This window comes from Macrobrachium nipponense, chromosome 25 (genome assembly GCF_015104395.2).
Source record: "Macrobrachium nipponense isolate FS-2020 chromosome 25, ASM1510439v2, whole genome shotgun sequence".
Classification (NCBI taxonomy): Eukaryota; Metazoa; Arthropoda; class Malacostraca; order Decapoda; family Palaemonidae; genus Macrobrachium; species Macrobrachium nipponense.
The window spans coordinates 39,072,629-39,080,438 of NC_087214.1; positions in this window are offsets into that span (position 1 = coordinate 39,072,629).

Here is a 7,810-nt window from a genome sequence, read left to right on the forward strand (position 1 = left end):
AGGACATAGCGTGTTTGTTTATTTAGATGACATAATCATAATAAGGGCTACAGTAGAAGAACACAAGAAGAACATTATTGAAGTTTTAGAAGCTTTAAAGCGACAGGGGATGAAAATTAATCTAACCAAATGTAAATTCTTTCAGCAAGAAGTTGAATTTTTTGGGGTGGGGCACATCGTAACATCTGAAGGCCTTAAGCCTTGTGCCGATAAGTAGCAGCAATTAGAGAATTTCCCCGACCGAAGAATGCAAAGGAAGTAGCCAGTTTCCTTGGGCTCGCGGGCTACTACCGTAAATTCATAAAAGATTTCAGTAAAATAGCGAGACTGCTAGATTCACTGAGAAAGCAGAAAGATTTTCATTGGGAACGGGAGGAAGAAATAGCTTTTCAAGAATTAAAAATTTCACTCACTAGTAATGAACTATTAGCTTATCCAAAGTTCGATCGAGCATTTGTAGTAACCATTGACGCGAGCAGTATAGCTATCGGTGGAGTGATTTCTCAAGTTGACGATGCAGGAATTGAAAAGCCGATTTGTTTTGCATCACGTGCATTGAAAGGAGCAGAGAAGAATTACAGTACCTTCGATAGAGAGGAATTGGCTATTCTATGGATGCTGGAGAGACATCGCTACTTTTTACTGGGGCATAGAGTCAAAATTAATACAGATCATCGCCCATTGAGAGATTTATTCAAGAAAGGGGATTTGACCACTCGACAGGCTCGTTGGATAGAACGGCTGTTAGAGTTTGATATTGTGGGAATTGAACATATAGCAGGGAAAACAAATAAAGTAGCGGATGCCCTCTCCAGAAGTGCCATAATGGGAGTTACAACTCGAGCCGCAAAGAGAGAGGAACAACGATGGAAGAAGCAGTTAAATGAGTCAGAGGCAGCCGATGTAGAAAACGGGAATAACTCGGGAACTCCAGAGTTAGGGAGAGAGAGAAGGGAAACGAGTCGTGGGAGCGAAAGGGCTGATCCTCCTAGGGGGTCAGCAAGCGAATGCCCTGGGAGTGAAAATGAGTGTGTGATTGATTTGTGTGGTTGGAGTGTTGGAGAGGTGATAAGGGGTCAGAAGTCCGAGCCATGGATCGGGCAGGTTAGGGCTTATGTAAGGGGTGCGAGTAACGAGTTTCCCGATTTCCTAAAGGTGTCCAGAAGTATGTTCTTCATTGAAGGAGATATTTTGTTTTGTAAATATGAGAAGAGACCGGGCGATATCCGATCTCGCGTCGTCCTTCCTCCCTCTTTGGTAGAGAAAGCCATCCACATGATACATGTAAGTGCTTATGCAGGACATATAGGTATAGAAAGGTCCCTCAGGAGGGCACGAGTATCCTTTTTTTGGATAGGAATGAGAACAGACATTACAAAATTTATCAGCCAGTGCCACATATGTAATACCATGAAAAACCATAAACACTCTATTCCAAAGGCTCGCATGTGGCCAGTAGAGCCAATTTAAATTTAACAGAGTGCCATATCGATGTCGTAGGACCCTTCCCTCCTGGACGAGGCAGTTCAAATATGTATGTGTGATGGTGGATGCGTTCACGCGTTATACGCACACCTACGCAATGGTGGATAAGACCGCAACATCGGTTGCCAGAGCTTTGTGTTCATTCATAACGAAATTCAGCTGTCCTCGTACTTTAATCAGTGATAATGGGCGTGAGTTTGTTAATGAAGTGATAAAAGAGCTGACAAAATTATTTAATGTGGAACATTTCACAATCGCATCCTACCGGCCTTCTGCCAATGGGTTAGTTGAATCCCATAATAGAGAAGTGACAAATATTTGAAATGTTCAGTGGGCAGAGATGTTGCAAATGGCGGAATTTGCACTTAATACTGCGTATAACAGCTCCATAAGAGATACCCCGTATTTTTTAGTGTATGGACAGGACCCTTCATTGCCATATACAGTGATCATGGACCCTAGAACTTTACCGTTATATAGTGTTGAGCAATACCGGGTGATGTTATGTAACCTAACCCGAAGAGTATTTCAGATAACGCAGAAACTTCTGTTGAGGGCAAATGAAAAGTATCAGACGCAATAGATCAGCGATTCCGCACACAAAACGTCTAAGATACAAATAGGGGACAGGATCTATTTGAAAAGACTGCAACCGAAGAAACATAAACTTGAGCCTGCCTATCTAGGTCCGTACCGCGTGAAAGAAATTAAAAACGACACTGCGGTGATAAAGCATATTAGGACCGTACCCAGTGCGAATACCCACTTATCACACATGCATCCCGTCAGAGAAGAGTCCTGATGTGGCATCTGAACAAACCGGTACCCCCATTTCCGGGACTGCCTGGTTACCTGGGAGGAGAGTGAAGATGATATACAAGCTTGTCTAGGGATCATTAACGTGCGCCCGGACGTGCATACAGACGGAAGGTCGCAAATATTGTGTCATGTTCTGAAGTATCAACATTATTCTAAACGTAATCTTTGCACCAACCTGCCGTGTTCCTTGTTAATCTTTTATTTTGATTTTGTGATGATACCTTTTCGTGCATAAACTGAGACAAATCATATTTTCTGTTTCCTTATTGTGTTTTTACAAGTTCTTTGGTCTTGATGATTGATAGTAATCTGTTTATTTTATTGTTTTTTTAAATACAGGTTTTTGTACTATCTGTTTATTTCATTATTTTTCGAACTGCAGGTTTTTGTGCTCCAATTTTAAGAAGAATGTAATGTTTAATGTGGTGATATAAAATTTATTATTTCATTGATTTCTACATAATTTCGTTTTTTATTTAAGAACATGTTTACAATGTGATGCGTGGAATTCAGAACAGACTGTAAATTGCCAATTGTAAGCACGCAATTTGACCCTGGCTTGCTAAGTTTAGGTTTGTATTCTTGCATGAATTATTAATAACATTTCTAATAACATTTCGGTCGGTAAGGTACTCCAATAACAGTGCACAAATGATAGAGACTAAATAAGGGAAAAATGCATATAAATAAATAAAGAAAAAAATAGTGTTTTTGAGTTCTGCGGGACGCAGAACTTGTGGGGGAGGGGGGAGTGGTGACTGATCTGTATAGGAAATTCATGTGTGAGACGTAACGGAAAATCTACTATATGTGTTGTGCGTAGCTATGTGCGATCATAGAGTAACGAACAGATAGATATCACTGATTCATCGAATGCCCATATGATCGTTGGTGGCGTGGCATGGGTGATTCAAATGAGTGCCATACATCGAAGACCCTTATTGGTTCCTTTCAATTATAAGAGGCCAATCAGCTTAGACCTGTGACCCAAACAAGTTCAGTTTGAAAAGTTAAGAGTCAGTAGGGAATTAGTGGTCGAAGGGTCAGGCCGCGTCTCAAAGACAGTGGTCGGCGCTGTCGCCTTAGAGTACCTTCCGACTATATAATAATCATATAATTAGTAGCGTATTATTAGCAACAGGGCCCTGTGTAACTATTAAGGAAATACACGTGTTAATTTATCTTACGCGTTTCATTGTACTGGTAGAACCCTTGTATGATCGAAAATCAGGTCATATATATATATATATATATTATATATATATATATATATATAATATTATATATATATATATATATGTATATATATATATATATATATATATATATATATATAATATATATATATTGATCAATAGTCGTCATCTATATACGAGGTCCATTCAAAAAGTATCCGACCTTGGTCCATAAAGAAAAAAAATTGCACATTTGAAATTTTTTTATTCAATCACTTCAAAGTACTCCCCTTGGGAGTGCACACACTTTTCCCACCGGTGCTGCCACTGCTGGTAACATCTCTGGAATGTTGGACATTGGATGCTGTAAAGCTCTGCCGTCGTTTTCTCATAATTTCCTCTCTCGACTCAAAACGCTTCCTAGGGTTGTTTTTCAGTTTAGGGACAGCCAGAAGTCACAAGGTGCCATGTCTGGAGAGTACACCCATGTCTCATCACCAGTGATGATAGTCGTCATGAAGTCAGAGTCACTGTTAGCACAGTCAAGCAGGTCTTGTGCAATTTCCAGGCGGAGTTGTTTCTGCTGTTCCACCAGCAACTTGGGAACGAATTTAGCAGACACTCGTCGCATGGCCAAATCTTCCGTTAAAATTGTATGAACTGATCCTGTGCTTATTCCTACTTCTTCAGTAATTTCTTTGATGGTTATACGACGGTCGTCCTCCACTCTTCGACGAACATTTTCAAGGAATTCTTCGTTTTCTGCTGGTGGATGGCCTGCCTGACCGTGGCTTGCTCTCAATTAAGATTTGTCCTTGCTTGAAGCGATTATACCACTCCTTTATCTGTGTTATTCCCATGGCTTCATCGCCAAAGGCTTGCTGAATCTTCTGGATAGTTTGCACTTGTGTATCACCAAGCTTGTAGCAGAACGTAATGCAGTAGCGCTGCTCGATGCGTTCCGACATGTTGTGTAAGGACGATAATCCGACGAGCTTGTGCTGGACGTCTGCACTCTAGCCCTCACAGGCGGGTACCGCCACACACTAGAGCTTTTAAAATTTACACGCATGCGCAGTAAAAGTGCTGTCAACTCCCACAAAACTAATTTGCTGATTGGTGAATTATTTGTCCTTTTATGAACCAAGGTCGGATACTTTTTGAATGGCCCTCGTACTTGCCAATTAAAAAAAGTTTATAACTAGATAATTAATTCCTAAACCCCAAAATGACTGGAATGTTCCTTAATCCACCCAAAATAAGTTCTGATCAATCGAATCCAGCCCCTTCCCCCCAACCCCCAACCCACCTCTCCCCCTGGCGGTTCATGAGAGGACTCAGTTTCAGTCGAGTGGTTATTGAAGACTTCTCAGGTTATGAGGAGCTGCTGCTTAAGTTATTATTAATATCTTTTTATAGCAATGAGAAAGTTGTGATTGTTAGGTGGACGCTTTTCTTTTTTGCTCTCTCTCTCTCTCTCTCTCTCTCTCTCTCTCTAACCTCTCTCTCTCTCTCTGCTCACTTCCGACCTCTCTTTCTCTTTGTTTATCCAACCTCCTCCTCCTCCTCCTTCCTTCCTCTCTCTCTTTTATTTTCCAAAACTAAAAGATTCTCTCTCTCTCTCTCTCTCAAACTTCTATACCTGATATACACCGCAGATGCCGTAATTTGATCAGGACGTTCTGTTATTAGAAATCGAAACAAATCCGAAGTCCCGTCGAAACAGGCAGCCCACAGCACCAGGGACTCCTCTCAAAATCCCGCGTAACTCGACACAAACAAAACTGAATCGAGTCCTCGAATCACAAAGCCGTGACTGAAGCAGAAAGCAGCTTCAATGAAGCTTCAAACGAAGCGTCACGAACTTCCAAAACAAAACGGAACTATTTAATCAAGCATTCGTCTCTGACTCTTAGAACTTTATATAGTATAGGTGTTGGATGTTTTGCCAGTTAGAGAAGATAATTTATTTTTCTATTTTCTTAGTTTCTAATTTAATAAATAGGTCCTAATTAGTTCTTATTTGTGATGTGAATGATTGTTCTCTCTCCAGACTAAAGATATCCGTTATATATATATATATATATATATATATGTATATATATATATATATATATATGTATATATATATATGAAAATAATTATAGATAAATTTTAATCAGTAAATAAGTTTGAAATGATTATGAATCGTTGTTCAAAACCTATCCCGTTGTGGAATGTTTGTGCTGAAAAAGAATGATCTTCGAGAAATTCTCGCCAAAATTTGTTGAAAAAGAAAAAACAAGCTGAGATAAAATTCATTTATTATAGGCGTTCTCTTTCAGAGAGAGAGAGAGAGAGAGAGAGAGAGAGAGAGAGAGAGAGAGCCCGTAGGACAAGAAAACAGACCTGTGTAGTAAACCAAAATAGAAACAAGGTCCAATGGGTGATTTAAGACAGCCAAGGAAATTGTCCCAGGCACTTAGCAAACCTTAAGCCACTCCCTACACCCCTCCCCCAAAAAAGGGTATTAGGGAGTTTTTTCTTTCTTTCTTTATAAAGACGTTTGCTACAACTGGTTACAATTTATCAAACGTATCTATACCATTGGTCTTTTCTCATTATAAATAAACTAGGCCTAACATCGCCATTAAGTTTAAGATAATCCGTCTAGCTTTTGTTCCTGTGTGTGTGTGTGTCTGTGTGCGTTCGCCTAATAATAGATTAAGAAACAGGCACAACATAGATAAATTTAACTTACTTTTTTTTTATAAGTAATGACTCCAACACAACAAAACCTTAAGTAGAGAAAAGCTTTGCACTCTGACCTAACACTTCACCCTTCCCGAAATCGACCCCGAATCTCCAACTGAAGCCCAAATTCGAAACCCAGTCGAGCCCAACAAAAGCCCCCCCCCCCCCCCCCCCCCCCCCCCCCCCCCCCGCTCCCCAGTGGAGGTGTTAGCGGCCCTTGAATGGGGTTCGGCTTCATTGAGTAAAACCATATGTGTCTTTTGGAATAAGAGAGAGAGAGAGAGAGAGAGAGAGAGAGGCTTGACTTCCTTTCAAAACCTTAACAATACGACACCAAAGCCTAAAAAAAATAAAAGGCTTTAAAAAGTCTAAAAAAGCCTAAAAAGGCTAGAAAGACTTAGAAAAGGACAGACTAAGAAATATTTACGAAAATTTTAATGCCTTGTCAGGAGAGGGTCGAGGAAAGTCAGATGGAAGAAAGCGAATATGAAAGGATGTACAGTAAAAGAAATGAAAGGGGTTGCAGCTAGCGGCCGAAGGGACGCTACAAAGAACCTGAAGTAATGCCTACGGTGCTCCGTGTAAGGCGCTTTGACGGTACCAACACCCCTGCAGGATATTTCAAGCAATCAATATTGAGGCAAAAGAGAGTTATCATCCTACCTCCTCCTGTGATGGTGAGGAAAACCGGATGATTCTTACCTGAAACAAGAAGAAATCATCGTTAATAAATAAATACAGAGGTGGTCTCCACACTCCCGATATTGTTCATCTTTATCAATACATCCACCGAACCTTCCTGCAAATACTGTCTCTTCATTCATCGTGACAATCTCTTGGTTTTGATCAGAAATTCTCTCAACAGGTTTTACTTCATATATCAAAAGGCCTCATATTTGTTTGGAACATATTCTGAAAATTTTGCACTTTCCCTTATTTTGACAAAGTGTGAAAAATGTGTAGTAGTTTCACACTTCTCAGGGTGACCGTCACACCACTTTATATTATACCTATCCTCTTTTAAACCGTTCTACAGAACATTTGAAATGTATTTTTAAAATCTGGCAAGTGATAGAAGCACACACACGTAATATATCGTGGACACTTACATTAAACTAAAGAATTCTGCTTTTATTAAAATTTGCATATCACCAAAATTATCATAGAAATAATTCCGAACTGCCAGAGCCGTTTCGACCAAAGTTTATACAAATTCATCAACGGGCAATTCCTGCTTTCATTACTCTGCCTCATCTATGACAATTCCTGAAGCCATTATATATAAGCTCGCTTCATTAAAACAAAAAAAAAATTCTAAATAAGTCGCAGGTTCTGAGAATGAAAAAAGAATATATTATTTAATCTTTCACCGTCGTTTCACTTCGGCGGCAAAAATAATAAATAAACGAGTCTTTCGTTAAAGTGTTATCAAAAACTTTTGGGGTCATTTGTATGCAATAAAAAAAGTTATTGCGCGTTTATTTACGCAGCCACTAAATAGGGGCTCCGTTACGTATATCTGTACGTGTCTGCGACACACTGCAAGTAATCTGTATGATACGCGTCCTGTGCTGGTGTTTCACGTAACTAAACTCTCC